Source organism: Amblyomma mixtum, chromosome 4 (genome assembly GCF_055824585.1).
Source record: "Amblyomma mixtum isolate Tamu chromosome 4, ASM5582458v1, whole genome shotgun sequence".
NCBI classification, from domain to species: Eukaryota; Metazoa; Arthropoda; class Arachnida; order Ixodida; family Ixodidae; genus Amblyomma; species Amblyomma mixtum.
The window spans coordinates 97,900,187-97,915,606 of NC_143015.1; the positions used below are offsets into that span (position 1 = coordinate 97,900,187).

Consider the following 15,420-nt stretch of genomic DNA (forward strand, 5'->3'; position numbering starts at 1 on the left):
TGCAAACACAATTCAAATATTAGTAATAAAAAAAGCGCATTTGTAGGTTTTTTCAACGAAGCAAAACTGCAGCCGTCGTCACGTTTTGTGTTATTTGGGTTTTCGTAGCATTGTTTGAGTGCTTGTGCGGTAAACGTGTATGAAGAACACAAGTGTGTTTTGGAAACCAACGACGAGAATTACGCCCTGTCAACACTGGTGATTTTGAACGGGTAAAGCCGTGAAGAAAGGTAGCGCTACGACTTCTTGTCATCTGGAGAGGCAACGAAGAAGAATGTGCGGTTTTGCTAAGCCTTGATGAGCCGTCTGAACGGTGAGTCCCGTGTACGTTTCTTTACTTCTGATCTCTATTCGCACGCGTTATTAGTGTGCGCCTATATAGGGATGGCAGTGCAGGCAGTCTGCGTGCGGTTGCCTCAGCTATAATGCGTTAAGGCCGATTCACACGACGGTCCGTTCGGCCGCGGCCCGCGCACTACGTATTCAGGCGCGCTGTCGGCCGCGGCCACCAGTTATCACAACAGAGTTATGCGGTCGCTTGCTAGCGCTGCGAAAAACAACAGACAATGTTTACTACATTCCAATAGCATAGATTTGTGCTACGTAGGAGAGGATGATGAGCGTGCAGTACCACGTTAGAGAGCGCTCTTGCTAGGCCAGCTGCGGACAGACAAGGGAACTGACAACGGTCGAGTTGCCTCGCGGCTGGGGCAATTTCCTCACGGGCGTCCCAGAACCCTCCTCGCAGCGCCGCCTCTCCTCCTCCGCTCTTTTCTCCCTTCTCCTCTTTTTTTCTTTCACGGCTGTTGCGCTCTTCGGTCTATTCCTCCGGCGAGTCTGCCTCCGCGCACCGCCGCCGCCAATCTGCGCGTCTTCTGAACCGCGGCCTGGTCAGCGCGCCTCTCAATGTGCTGACGCATGAACACGTAGGTGGTGGTGGAAACGTTTATTGCCAATGATGTAAATCGTAGGGGGCGCCTGGTTTGCCGCAAAAGTTTGCATGATTACGAGCATTGGTCTGGGTATCGGGCATGCAGCAGTATTGGGTATTGAGCAGTCCGGGTTTGTAGTTGTCGCCAATGTGCAGCCTGCGCTATGGTTAGGGACGGAGCGGGGGTGCGTATTCCCTTCTTTTGTCTCGGTAATACGAGAGAATATCACGGAAGGAGACCAGGTAGTGCATTCCCTGCTCACGACAGTATGAGGCATTAAAGGCTTTCGCCTTAATAAAGCGATTCTGCTCGTATTGTCTTTCACAGCTGTTCTGCTCCTGGCGAGCTTCTAGGGCGGCCGGCTCGCGATTTTCGCGTTGCCCTTCGAGCCATTTGTGTGGCCGGCACGTTCCTCGCGCAAAGAAGGCGACTGCGCACGTACTTAAAATGGCGTTAAAGGGCGATTCACACGACGGTCCGTTCGCCCGCGGCCCGCGCACTACCTGGTCTGGTTTGGTTGGTTTATGGGGTTTAACGTCCCAAAGCGACTAAGGCTATGAGAGACGCCGTAGTGGAGGGCTCCGGAAATTTCGACCACCTGGTGTTCTTTAACGTGCACTGACATCGCTCAGTACACGGGCCTCTAGAATTTCTCCTCCAAAGAAATTCTAGCCGCCGCGGCCGGGATCGAACCCGCGTCTTTTGGGTCAGCAGCCGAGCACCATAGCCGCTGAGCCACCGCGGCGGCCTACCTGGTCTCCTTCCGTGATATTCTCTCGTATTACCGAGACAAAAGAAGGGAATACGCACCCCCCGCTCCGTCCCTCACCATAACGCAGGCTGCACATTGGCGACAACTACAAACCCGGACTGCTCAATACCCAATACTGCTGCATGCCCGATACCCAGACCAATTCTCGTAATCATGCAAACTTTTGCGGCAAACCAGGCGCCCCCTACGATTTACATCATTGGCAATAAACGTTTCCACCACCACCTACGTGTTCATGCGTCAGCACATTGAGAGGCACCCCGCCGCGGTGGCTCAGTGGCTATGGTGCTCGGCTGCTGACCCGAAAGACGTGGGTTCGATCCCGGCCGCGGCGGCTGAATTTCGATGAAGGCGAAATTCTAGAGGCCCGTGTGCTGTGCGATGTCAGTGCACGTTAAAGAACCCCAGGTGGTCAAAATTTCCGGAGCCCTTCACTACGGCGTCCCTCATAGCCTAAGTAGCTTCGGGACGTTAAAACCCAATAAACCATAAACCAAACATTGAGAGGCGCGCTGACCAGGCCGCGGTTCAGAAGACGCGCAGATTGGCGGCGGCGGTGCGCGGAGGCAGACTCGCCGGAGGAATAGACCGAAGAGCGCAACAGCCGTGAAAGAAAAAAAGAGAAGGGAGAAAAGAGCGGAGGAGGAGAGGCGGCGCTGCGAGGAGGGTTCTGGGACGCCCGTGAGGAAATTGCCGCGGCTGGTGCCCGTCGGATTGATTTGTGCTACTTAGAAGATGACGATGAGCGGCAGTGCCGCGCGACAGAGCACTCGCGCTAGGCCAGCTGCCAACAGACAGTGCTCAGTGTGTGTACTCGTCGGATTAGTGCTTACGCCTTAATATTTGTCATACAATTTTTTCGGGGACAATGATCGCGTGTAAAAGGCTGGGGCATATCCCTTGCCTAGTCATTTGTAAATTTTTATCTGTGCTTCCCCATGGAACAGAATTTGACACAGTATTATGTCAAAGTTAGATCGTTCTTGCGTCTGCCCTGAGGTGTAGGTGTCGATGCTTCCTCGCCTTCAGATTTTGAGAACTGTTTGGGATGCAACTGCGCACTTATTTAGGATTTCAAGCTTTTTGCTATATCCCTCGTTTGTGCGGCCCGCTTTCAGGTCGTTCGCTATATCGGTGATGGTTTGTTATTGATTTTCACTTTCTCTTATTTATTCTTGGTTGACTGCCACCAGCTGTGCTGCCGGCGATTCTCCGCGCTCGGAACTATTCCCAGGCACGAGACCCTACCCACAGACCTCCCTGCACCACACTCACCAGTTTTCTTCGGTATTTTTTTCCCTTGCTCTTACTTGCATTGCCACTAGGCAGTTTTTATTTCTGTGCATATTTGTTAAATGCAATACCAATTTTCGTTTCATGCTGTGATGTGAGATATCGTGCTTCTTGCTAATGAATGCATGCCTTTTCCATCCTCTCGTCATTTGTGCAAAGCAGACGGGTCTACTGGTCGCTACGTTCAATTTAAAAATACCTTCGGTGCTGCTCCAAAGCACCCTAGTAGTAATAATTAAATCCTGTGCATGCTATATTCGAATAGTTACGCTCTTTTCATCATGCATAAAAATAGTGGTATTCCAGCCTGCTCATCTTTCTATGCGGTTGTGACAGTCGTGTAAATCTACTGAAAAAATGTATATCGGTGCATCACATACAATCTGTTCATTTCTTTTGTCATGGGCCATCTCATTGCTTTTTGTGTTCCTATGTTAATACCTTATTCTAATTTATGAAGCAGTAGACAATTTCTTCTCTTGTCATTCATGACATTGTTACGGCCACTGACAACAGTTGCTCTGACATATTTATTTGCAGTTGCCAGCTGCCAGTATCTACTGGGCCATTCGTGCTTCCAGCTTTTGGCTGTGCTATCTCTCCTCAGCTGTTTGTGGTAGGTATTGTTTTCCAGTGATGCATACCTTACCTGCCTATTTAGAAAAATTTCGTAGACATAGGCTCACAGCCAGGTTTAGAAATGCATGCAGAGCTCTACGTGCACTTAGCAGCAGTACCTCCCTGTATAATCACATGAATCTGATCCTGAATTACATGAATGTAATTGCATGATCTGTATGAAATAGTCGCTCATGAAGCTTTTGACTGCTGCTGTTAACATAATGGAGTTTACACTGCTTCAGGTGCAGTGACTATTTCACACATGTTGCCTCTTATGCATATGTGCCCTCTGAAGGGGCGAACATATTCCTTTATCCCTTTAAAAAACATTGTGTTCTATCATGATGCTTTACCAGTATGTCTGGTGTATAGACCAAAATGTCACTCAGTATTGTAACATGAAGCGGGAACTCAGTTTGTCCAATGTTTTAGAGGTAACATGAAGCGGGAACTGAGTTTGTCCATTGTTTTAGGGGTCCTAAAACATTGGACCAACACAGTTCCCACTCGAGTTATTGATCACTTCGCTCTCGCCCTACCATAAGCTTGCCGTCCAGGTTGGACAAATTGGTAGAGCGACTGCTCCAGTGAAGTGGTGGTTCTGAGTTCGAACACCGGACCAGGACGAATCTTTCTTTAACTACGAAGTTTCTGTGAAAGCTGTATAGCTTTCCTTTGTAGCCATTTGGCTGTGCTCGAGTGGATGTCAATGAGTAATTACTCCTTATTACAGATCTTTTGTCAACGCCAAACTGATTCAGTAGCAACAAATAGTAGAAGGGTAAAAGCATGCTGCTCCCAAAAATTCGTTAAGCATGTTATGAAATGTATGCTGTATTGTTTTAACTGCTGCAAAGAAATAACGGTGATGTTAGATGCCCAGCCCCTATTAGGTAAACATAGCTCGCAATTAACACAGTGGATCGAAAAGAAATATGGACTTCAACCCTCACGACGACCCTCACCCCAGTAAAACAAAAAGTGCCAGTGTTGCCATACTTGAGAGCTTTGCTCTTTAAAAGTGCAGTAGACTGCTACTCAAAGTTGACAAAAAAATGCGTCTCGTTTTCTGCATGTGCATTCCACAGTGCTGGTGCCATTTTCACTGGCCATTGACATTCAGTCGCATGATGTGCACCCCGCTCCTTGAGTTGATTTTGTTTGTCTTGTGAACCTGCCGTCAAAATCAGTGCAGGATAATGCTTCCCCAGTTGATCTGCAGTTAACCTTGTCCTTTGCCAGCTGCTGTCACCCTTTCTCCACAGAGAAGGGCGGTGGGAGTCCAAGCCAGGTGGAGTTGAAATATTTGACTAGTAGTGGACAGGGATCCTGCGGTTTGTTGAGGACACAGGCAAATTGGAGACTTATGGAAGAATTTTTTTACCAGCCAAAAAAGACGCTCTTGTGTATGCGTGTTCCTTGGCAGGTAAAAAAATTCCTCCGTAAGTCTCCAATTTGCCGGTTTCCTCCACAGATTGGAGGATCCCTGTCTGTTACTAGTCAAATTTCACTACTCCACCTAGATTGGACTCCCACTGCCCTTCTCAAACTTTTGAAATCCTGTTGCCCTAGCAGATCATCAGCTAGCTATCGGTTGTATTACTTTCGCTTCAGTGAAATTTCACATGTAGCGGACAGGGATCCTAGAATTTGTGGAGTACACAGGCAAACTGGAGACTTATAGAAGAATTTTTTTAGCAGCCAAGGAAGACGCATACACAAGATTCATTGTCTGTGTTTCACAACTGAAAGTTCTAAATGCGTGCAAAAGTGTATCGTGCATTCGCACGTATTTTGAAAACTCCATTTTTGCAGCGTTAGGTTTTCGGAATTGGAGCTGTAGCATTGCCGCCACAGAATCCCGCTCGTTAACAAAGCGCACACTTATTTGCTAGGTATATATTCGGTATACCGCAACCAGTACACGTCACTGTTTGGAAGGTTCTGTCGCGAAATTTCTGATTGTGCAAGGTAGCTTTTCTTCTAAATTCAAGCGCTCTATATTTGCTTTTTCCTGTGCATATTCATCGGTCGTTTCAATTCGGAAGTGTTTGTGCTACAAGACGTGCATACGGAAGCTACGTTTGTGCACAAAGCTCCTGAATTTTTGAAAGCGCAGCTCGGACAGTTCTCGTTGTCATAAATAAGTACAAAGCAGCCTAATCATTTTGGACACACCATTTCATGCTCTTAGCTGTTTCTGAGAAACAGGCTGCCTTTTTTTCTGTTTTTGGTGTGAAACATTCCTAACAACTTCTTTCTTTCTCCATGCACAGATAGCCTATGCATACACGGGCAGCTTGATTGCAATATTTAGGGCAATATTTATAACAGGTGCAGTGAGCCTTGGTGCATGTGGACAGAAATTAAGCTAGGGTGGGGTGGGGTATTTTCGCACAGGGTAATGTTATGCGGAGGGTCTGGCGTATTGAAACCGAGTTTTCTGAGCTCTTATTAGACGTCCCAGCACCAGGACAGTAGTTGAGGCTTTTCTTCTTTGTTGTCCAGTCAATGGTTTCCATCACATAAAATAGCCTTAATTCTAGCTATCCCGTGGCCGTCTAACAGAACGATGCAGATATACTGAAGTGATCAGTGTTGCATAAAAGTAGTGAGAACATTGCAAATGCAAGACAACTTCATTGGTTTTCAGTGCACTAACGTGGCAGTCATAGAGAATTACACATTACATTTGCAAATCTAAATTGTGCGTAATAGTATGGACTGGCACGTAATGTGCGAAGTAATCACAGTTATCTCGTTCATGCCAAATGCTAGTGTCAAACATTGTCAGTATTGCATATTTATAAAGAGCAGACATGCTGCGCCTAACTTGTCGTTGGATAGATTTTATTACTATGAAAGCAAAAAGTTTACACATGGCTGTCGTGTTCTTGCGTGGGAAGTAGTATTACCTTAAATGAGTATAAACACCAAATTTTTGGTTATGTGTGTTCTTTGTAGCGACGTGCTGGGCATTCGTATACATAGAATTGTTGCATAGTATTCGTCTCCAATCGCTAAATAATTATAACCAGATTGCTTTTCTTCCCTGTTTCAATAGCATAGCAATTGCTATGACATCAATGTTCAGTATAGGTTATGGAAGGCACAAAAAAGCTACGATATCGCTACTTCATCATTTTAATTAGTTAAAATGCTAAAGCCAGCCTGCCTTAAGAGTCGGAATCACAATGAATGACGAAGCCGCAATTATATTGCAGTTTTCCTCATGCCTCCCCTGGCTTATACTGACCTTTGATGCCATTGCCATTGCTCAGTTTTTAAAAGTGAAGCAGGAGAGAGAAGATATTTAATTACAAATTATTTAGCAGTCATAGGCGAATACTGTGTGGTTATCCGTGCATAGTAATGCCTTATGCATCATTAAAAAAAAAAAAAAATGTGCAACTGAAATTTGCTTGGCTGCTGACCCAAAAGACGCGGGTTCGATCCCGGCTGCGGCGGCTGGAATTTCATTGGAGGAGAAATTCTAGAGGCCCGTGTACTGTGCGATGTCAGTGCACGTTAAAGAACCCCAGGTGGTCGAAATTTCCGGAGCCCTCCACTACGGCGTCCCTCATAGCCTGGGTCGCTTTGGGACGTTAAACCCCATAAACCAACCCAAACCAAACTGAAATTTGTTGTCTGCCTCTTTGAGATGAAAAATTTTGAATTTTTCCTTCACTATTTTAGAGCATGAAATTCAGTTAATGGTATCTGAGAAACAGGAATTGCAACAGCCATTTCTCTTCAGCAAGAAAACTGTCATTGGTTTAAGTGTTTTCCCGATTCAAGGTTACCTTATATTTTAAACTGCACAATGTATTATGTGACAAGAAACCGTCAAGCACAATAGGTGTGGTTTTAGAAATGACTGGAAGTGATAAGGGAATACATTTACTTAGAGCAGGTAGTGACCGCTGATCCGGATCATGAAGGGTAATAACTAGACGAATATGAATGGGGTGGAGTGCATATGGCAGGTTCTCTCAGATCATGAATGGCAGTTTTTCAATACCCCTCATGTGAAAAGTATACAACAGCTGTATCCTACCAGTATTCACCTATGGGGCAGAAACGTGGAGGCTAACGAAGAGGGTTCAGCTTAAGTTAAGGACAACGCAACGAGCTATGGAAATAAAAATGATAGGCGTAACGTTAAGAGATCGGAAGCGGGCGGAGTGGGTGAGGGAACAAACGCGGGTTGAAGACATCCTAGTCGAAATCAGGAGAAAAAAGGATGCTTGGGTAGGGCATGTAAGACGAAGGCAAGATAATCGCTGGTCCTTAAGGGTAACGGAGTGGATTCCAAGAGAAGGCAAGCGTAGCAGGAAGCAGCAAAAAGTTCCATGGGTGGAGGTTTGCAGGAACACGGTGGACATAGCTGGCGAAGGACAGGGTTAATTGGAGAACATGGGAGAGGCCTTTGCCTTGCAGTGGGCGTAGTCAGGCTGATCATGATACTTGCAGAAGAGCTTGCTCATGTTAAAATTTTCATTTGGTAAATATGTGCTTGTTTTACATGCACACAGCTTTTGAAAGGACTAGCATAGTGATAATTGTATTGGGCTTCATAAAATTGTAGCTCTGAATGAAGGTTTGCAATGAAAGGTGTCTGCACTTGGTCACAATATAGGTACACACTAGTGGCGACATGACACACACGATCAGTACATTCTAGTTGTATTCTTTCTTTTTTTCCTTGGGGTTATATGCAGGATAGTATGAAAAGGGCATTGGAATTGACTCTTACTTGCATTATTTTCATTCATGTTTGCAGGCACCCGGAGAAATGCACGCATAGCCAAAGCTCCTTCACTCAGCCGAGCAAGCTACGGCATCATCCAGCATCTTAGTTTCTTTTGAGCGCTTACAGCTCACTGCGGTGGATTTGGTAGATGGGTTTACTTTGCTTTTGGCAGTGTTCTTGGCATTTAATGTCAAGTACACCCCAAAAACAAAGCGGGCTTGTCTGCTGCTTGAGACACTAATGGGGCTTGATCCTAGCGAGCACCTCCCGAGCGTGTTTTGGGCAGCCACAGCAATCACAGCAATGACTTGAGAAATAAAAGTTATCAGTGTTGTACATTTGTGTCATTATTTCTTGAACCATTGTTATTCCCAACGCAGACAGAGCACCATACTAATGTGCAAACTGTAGTGTAGCCATAAAGTAGTTGTATGAGCAAAAATTATTCTACTCAAAGATTATAATCCCTTTTGCTCATTACTCTTTTGTAGATGTAGCGCAGGTGGATCCTGCAAAACATATGACCAACTTGCTCTGAAGAATATGTGAAATAAGAAAATTAGTAGGATATATTGAAAACACGTGAAACTCTTTTGAAGGAGTAAAATAAGATCTGGGCTGATACTCCTTGAAGGAGTATAGTCACTCTAACAAACTGAGTCCTGGAACTCTACCTGAAAGAGTAGTAGGATGCTGTTTCAATGTGGTAGCTTTACTCCCTCGGAGGAGTGCCTGTACTCTATTGCAGGAGTAGTACAGTGCTCCATGAGTAGGTGTTGGATCACTCTTTGTCCAGAGGGAGTAATTTTATTCTGGAAAAAGGAGTGGAATATGGGACAAGCGAATACTCCTTCAAAGTGTGTTCTGGGCACTCCTCTGCACTCCTTTAGTTCTAAGAGTGAAAGTGATCGTTACAAAACACGCCCATTTCATCGTCTATTCCACAAAAAGGGCTCGGTGGCTGAGTGGTTACGGCGCTCGGCTGCTGACCCGAAGGACATGGGTTCGATACCGGCCGCGGCGGTCGCATTTCGATGGAGGCGAAATTCTAGAGGCCCGTGTGCTGTGCGATGTCAGTGCCCGTTAAATAATCCCAGGTGGTCGAAATTTTCGTAGCCCTTCACTACGGCGTCCCTTTGGGACGTTGCACCCCGATACCCAAACTAAACCACACCACGAAAAGGGCACGGGAGTCATCTGCTCCGAATAGTTGAAAAAATAAAAAGAAATTAGGTTGTCTGGTGGGTTGGCAGTTGGATTTTGATGGAGATTTTTCATAAATGTCTGTATTTTAGTGCAAAAAAGTTCAGGGGCACTTTGACTGTCTAAAGTGCGCAGAGGCGAAAGCGTTTTCCGCACCACTTTGCCTTTGTGTTACTAGTGACGCCACCACTGGATGACGTCACACATAATTAATGACGAAGTAATGACAAATATCTAATTAGTGGCTGATTACTAAATACTAATTAACTGCTAATTAATGACGCTTAAGCTTCGTCTTTAGGTGTGGAACGCGGCAGCGTGTTGTAGCGCTGCCAGGCAGTCCACGGAACGCCACCAGCCGTTCGGCGCGATGCCTTGCCCTCTGAACGCGACGCTTTTTGAGGAAAGGAAATTACGCAGTTATCCGTCATCTCGGTGGACACCCGGAGCACCGTACAGGAAGGGATTAAGTGGGAGTGAAAGAAGAAAGAGAAAGAGGGGCCGTCATGAAGAAACTGAAAATTGTATTTGAGGAAAGGAAATTAAGCAGTAACTGTCTCGCATATCTCGGTGGACACCCGTCAAAACGCGGACACATCTGCCGACACGGCTGTCGACACGGCTGCCAACACGGCTGCTAACGACAGTATGAGGCATTAAAGGTGAATTTCGCCTTAATATTGTCAACGTTCCAGTCTTTTCGTCAGATGCGAGCAGGAAGGGCAACTCAGAGAAGAAAAAAGTGGTGGAAAAAAATAAGCACATAACCAACTAGCCGAGCTAACAACCGTTTTAAACGTTGCTAACAACCGCTACAAGAAAAGCAAATGCTGCATGCCCTTGTAACACATCATAATAGGAAAAAAGTTGGGATGTTTAAATCATGGTGTGCAAAATCAGACACATCAAAACGGATAGCTATAAAATCAGCTAAAAGATATCATTAAGCCCTTCTTCAAACTCGCTGCGCACAAAAACATCAACCTTTTCGCAATACAGCTTCTTCGTTTCCTTCAACTTCATGGAGCATCAACTTCCTAATGTAGCTTCTACTTTTTGGACCCCGGTGTACGCGTAAATGGCACTGTGGCGGCAAAAGCCACATCCGTTGTCGCAAAGGGCTCGCCATAGCACGCAACTCGAGAGACAAAAGTTGGGAGTATATCGACTAATTGAAAGCCCTTTCCTGGATGTACATGGGCACAAAAAGAGGATCCGATATATCGACTAACCTCACACAGACGAGCTCCCATTGAGTTTCGCGTGGAACCTGTGTCGCGGACTGAGACGCCTATAGGTAATGCGCATTTTTTATAGCGCCTCACACTCTTTCTTCTCGGCGGTTCAATTTCTTTTCACCTTGACGTATGTTGTCGTGTTATGTGGTGTTGCTTATTATTATTTATTCGTTATTTTCGACGAACCCACGTTTGCTTTACGCAACAAAAAAAAAAGTCCGCAAAAGACGGATGGGGAGGTGAAACCTAAATACGTGAACCAAAGCGACAACAACAAAAAATATCTGCTACGGATGAGCCAATATATACGATATTTCACTATACCAGGTGTTTCAGGGAAGAATATAAGTACTTCAATTCTAAAAAAAGGTTTTTTAAGTAAAAGTATGGCTTTTTCAGCATAGAAGTACCGGTGTTTGGCGTACACCAGAAAACCTGTGAATCACTTTAAGTAGTAAGCTGATTAACTGATTTTTTAGTATTTAACTTTTTAACTATTAGAAATAGGAGCCTAGTTGCAATTAGAGATTTGTAGCCGGTCGTTAGTAATAGCCATATCGGTTTTTAGAATTGAGAAAACACGATTACCCTTGGCGCTGTGGCCCGACAGAATTTGGCTTTTTCTACTAGTTACGAGCGCTGGAAAAATTGCTCAGTCTGCATGCTTTTCGAAACGCATGTACTTTGCCACGATATAGGCAGATTTTGTCCAGCCGATTTGGCTTTTCGACTAGTTACGTGCACTGGAAAGGTTGCTTTGTCTTCGTGCTTTTCGAAACGCATGTGCCTTGTTACGATATAGGCAGATTTTGTCGATCCGATTTGGCTTTTCGACTAGTTACGTGCACTGGAAAGGTTGCTTTGTCTTCGTGCTTTTCGAAACGCATGTGCCTTGTCACGATAGAGGCAGATTTTGTCGAGCCAAAATTTGGCTTTTCGACTAGTTACGTGCACTGGAAAGGTTGCTTTGGCTGCATGCTTTTCGAAACGCAAGTACCTCGTCACGGTATAGGCAGATTGCACTGACGATATTCCCGTTTTCGAAATTCTAAAAACTGATGTGGCTGTTACTAACGACCGGCTACAAATCTGTATTTGCAACTAGTGGCCTAGGTGTGAGAGTTAAAAAATTAATGATCATAAAGTAGTCAACTAGCATACTACTTAAGACAATTCACAGCCTTTCCGGTGTCCGCCAACACTGGTAATTCTATGCCGCAAAAGCCATACTTTTATCACAAAAAGCCTATTTTTTAAAAAATGATTTAGTCTTCCCTGAAACCCCACGTATAAAGTAAATACCGATATTATCTCAATATCTAGAAACAAAAGTTGTTCAAATTACCATTTTTGCTCTTTGTCGTCTGCTCGGCAGCGCTTTTCGTCTGCTCGCCGTCGATAAAAAGCAGACGACCACTACTGTCGCCTGCTTCAGTCCTCGGCATTAATGCGTGTATATTTTATCGAGAGTCAGCGAGCCTGGCAGTAATTATCCAGACGCGCTCGAGCGCGCCAAAAAAAAAGATCAAATAAATTTCGTCCTTGCAGGCATCGACCTGTAGGGCTCGAAAATGACTTCTCACAAAGTTGGCCGCGTTTGTTGACTTGGCAACAGAACGCAAATAGACAGAGTGTGGCAGCGCCGCTGCTCTTCTCGAGAAGATATAGAGGAACGAGGAGTTAAAAAAAAAAGATCAATGCTCGAGCCCAGAAGAGCTCCGTCGTATGTGCGCTGTGTTGTCAACATCGCCATCGTTGTATAATTGTCCCTGCTCTTCTCGTGCGATAAGACTCTGTCTTTCGCTGAGATTTGGAACAAGGCCGAACTGTCGTCGAAGGAAATTAAACTCTACTTTCAACAGTCATTTCGCGTACGTCGACACCACGATCGATCGATGGAAGGTTGCTTCGAATTGTGCTGGTACCAAAATAAGCCACACGGGTTCGAACGCGTCGACTTCGATTGATTCCAGCGCGCTGTGTTCGAACTCATAACATCGTACACAAGTGAGCCCTACACGACGAACCCGTCAGGATGGAAGTTTTAAACTGCAGCTTAAACAGTGCTTAAACTGCAGCTTATTAAGGCGGAAGCCTTTAATGTCTCATCGTTGTAAGCAGCAGTTGTCGACAGAAAATGTCACGCTTTTCAATTGGTGGAAACGGTCGTGACGTCACAGTGTGCGAATTTCGAACGGGGCCAATTGTACTTTGGCTAGTAACCATGCAACCAATTGAAGGAATCGTATGGTGATGCTCCAATTAAGTGGGACTGAGCTTAGTTAATTGCTAAATTACTTAATTAGCCTAATTAGCTTTACTAGTCAGGCCATATAAATAAATAAAACCTATTAAGAAATTGGTTGAGCTCAGGAATCGAACCCCGGTCTTCGGCGTGAGAGACGAGCATGCTATCCACTCCGCCATGCCAGCTCGATGGTTTGGAACGAACAAAGGCGCGTCTAGTGAATACGGTGTCTTCACTCACTCTCATCCTCCTCCATTCCCTTCCGGCGAGGTTTGGGTGTCCACCGACAAATGAGAGACAGATACATTTCCTTTCCTCAAAAACCACTTTACCGACGAGCGAGGCGTAGAACCGAATGGGCGCTCGGCGTTCTATGGACTCCTTGGCAGCGTTGCAAGACGCTTTCGCGTTCCACTCTTAGGGGCATCAGTGACCACACTTTAGGTAAAAAAAGTGCCCCCCTGAATTTTGTGAGACAGTTACTGCGTAATTTCCTTTCCTCAAATACAATTTTCATTTTCTTCACAACGGCTCCTCTTTATCTATCTTCTTTCACTCCCACTTCCTCCCTTCCTCTACGGTGCGGTTCAGGTGTCCACCGAGATGACAGAGAATTACTGCGCCATTTCCTTTCCTAAAAAAGCGTGGCGTTCAAAGGGCAAGGCATCGCGCTGAACGGGTGGTGTTCCGTGGACTCCCTGGCAGCGCTACAACGCGCTGTCGCGTTCCACTCCTAAAGGCGAAGCTGAAGCGTCATTAATTAGCAGTTAATTAATATCCAGGCATTAATCAGTAATTAATCATTAATTAGTGATTTGTCGTCACTTAGTAATTAGTAGTTAATTATATGTGACGCCACCGGTGCCACAGAAACAGCGAAGGTGGGGCGGAAAACGCTTCCGCCTCTACCCACTTTATACAGTCAAAGTGCCCCCTGAATTTTTTCATCAGATTTACGAATTTTTTTTTTGTAGCACTTAACAAGACGCTGCTATATTTTGCTCTGCGGATACTGCAGTACATAGGTGGTCGGTGAGTAGCGTGTGAACTTGTGCTTTGTGCGTGCGTCTGCTTATCGCAGAAGCGGTTGTTCAGGTAAGCTGGATAGGTTCGTGGACAGTGCAACTTGAATATTAATGAGAGCGATTATTTACTTGACTGCATCGTGTATAGGGTGATTACAGGGCCACCGCACCAACACAAAGCAAGTAGAGCAGTCTCTATGTGACGTTAATGCAGCTCGTGTCTTAGTCACAGGAGATATAAAAGTCCTTCTGAATCCATGCTGAACTGTTAAACGTATATGCTGCTTAGCGCAATTGCTGCCGACGTCGCTAGTTAGAGATGCAGTGCCAAACATTACTCCCAAATAGTTTTAACTCGATGACATTACCAGGGCCATGACGGCGAAAACTGTTTGGTTTTCTGGTTGGTTTTCTACGGCAGTATTATAACTGAAACTATTATAACTGAAATTGAAATTTTATCCGCAACAAAAAAGAAATGTTGCGAGGAGGGCAGGTAAAAAGCTGAAAAAACAGCTTGAGGAGTCCTGACCTCCCAGCATACACAGTAGCACAGCAGCGTGCGGCGAAGGCGTGCACGTCAACATCAAACCAAGGGAAGAAAAAAAAATAAACAGGTTATACAAACAAGGTACGCAATTTCTGTGAGGAAATCGCGGAAATGTCATTATTTGTTTCAATAAAAAGATTCCTTGAAACCGTCGGCAATGAGTACTTTCAACATCTGGTTGGTTTGGTTAGTTTATGGGGTTTAACGTCCCAAAGCGACTCAGGCTATGAGGGACGCCGTAGTGGAGGGCTCCGTAAATTTCGACCACCTGGGGTTCTCTAACGTGCAATGACATCGCACAGTACACGGGCCTCTAGAATTTCTCCTCCAAAGAAATTCAGCCGCCGCGGCCGGGATCGAACCCGCGTCTTTCGGGTCAGCAGCCGAGCACCATAACCACCGAGCCACCGCGGCGGCACTTCAACATCTGTGTCGCGTAGTTAGTCATTCGGAACCCTCGAATGCCACCAAATGCCGGACTAACTACTTCAACATCTGTGTCCCGTAGTTAGTCCGGCATTTGGTGACATTCCAGGGTTCCGAATAACGTACGTTATAGGTGGTGGTGTTTATCTGCAATCCTGATAGGTTAGTTATTGCATCATTATTCTTTAGTATTCCGTGTTTATAAAGGCGGGATAGTTTGTCATTGTATAGTGACGTAATAGGAACGATATTGTGTTTTTTTTTAAATTGGTCTGCAGTATGGGAGCGATACGGAACATTGCAGATCAGACGTAAGACCCGTTTCTGCAATATTAACAGTTTGCTAATTTTGTTGCTGT

At 45.4% G+C, this 15,420-nt stretch overlaps 1 long non-coding RNA gene across 1 annotated transcript; it reads left to right on the forward strand.

The window, feature by feature from the left end:
* On the forward strand, positions 1-8,697 carry LOC149347546 (uncharacterized). The gene is made up of 4 exons (XR_016292534.1): positions 1-313; positions 2,898-2,991; positions 3,538-3,613; positions 8,402-8,697. It is a non-coding gene; the product is annotated as an uncharacterized LOC149347546 (long non-coding RNA).
* Positions 8,698-15,420: the final 6,723 nt, after the last annotated feature.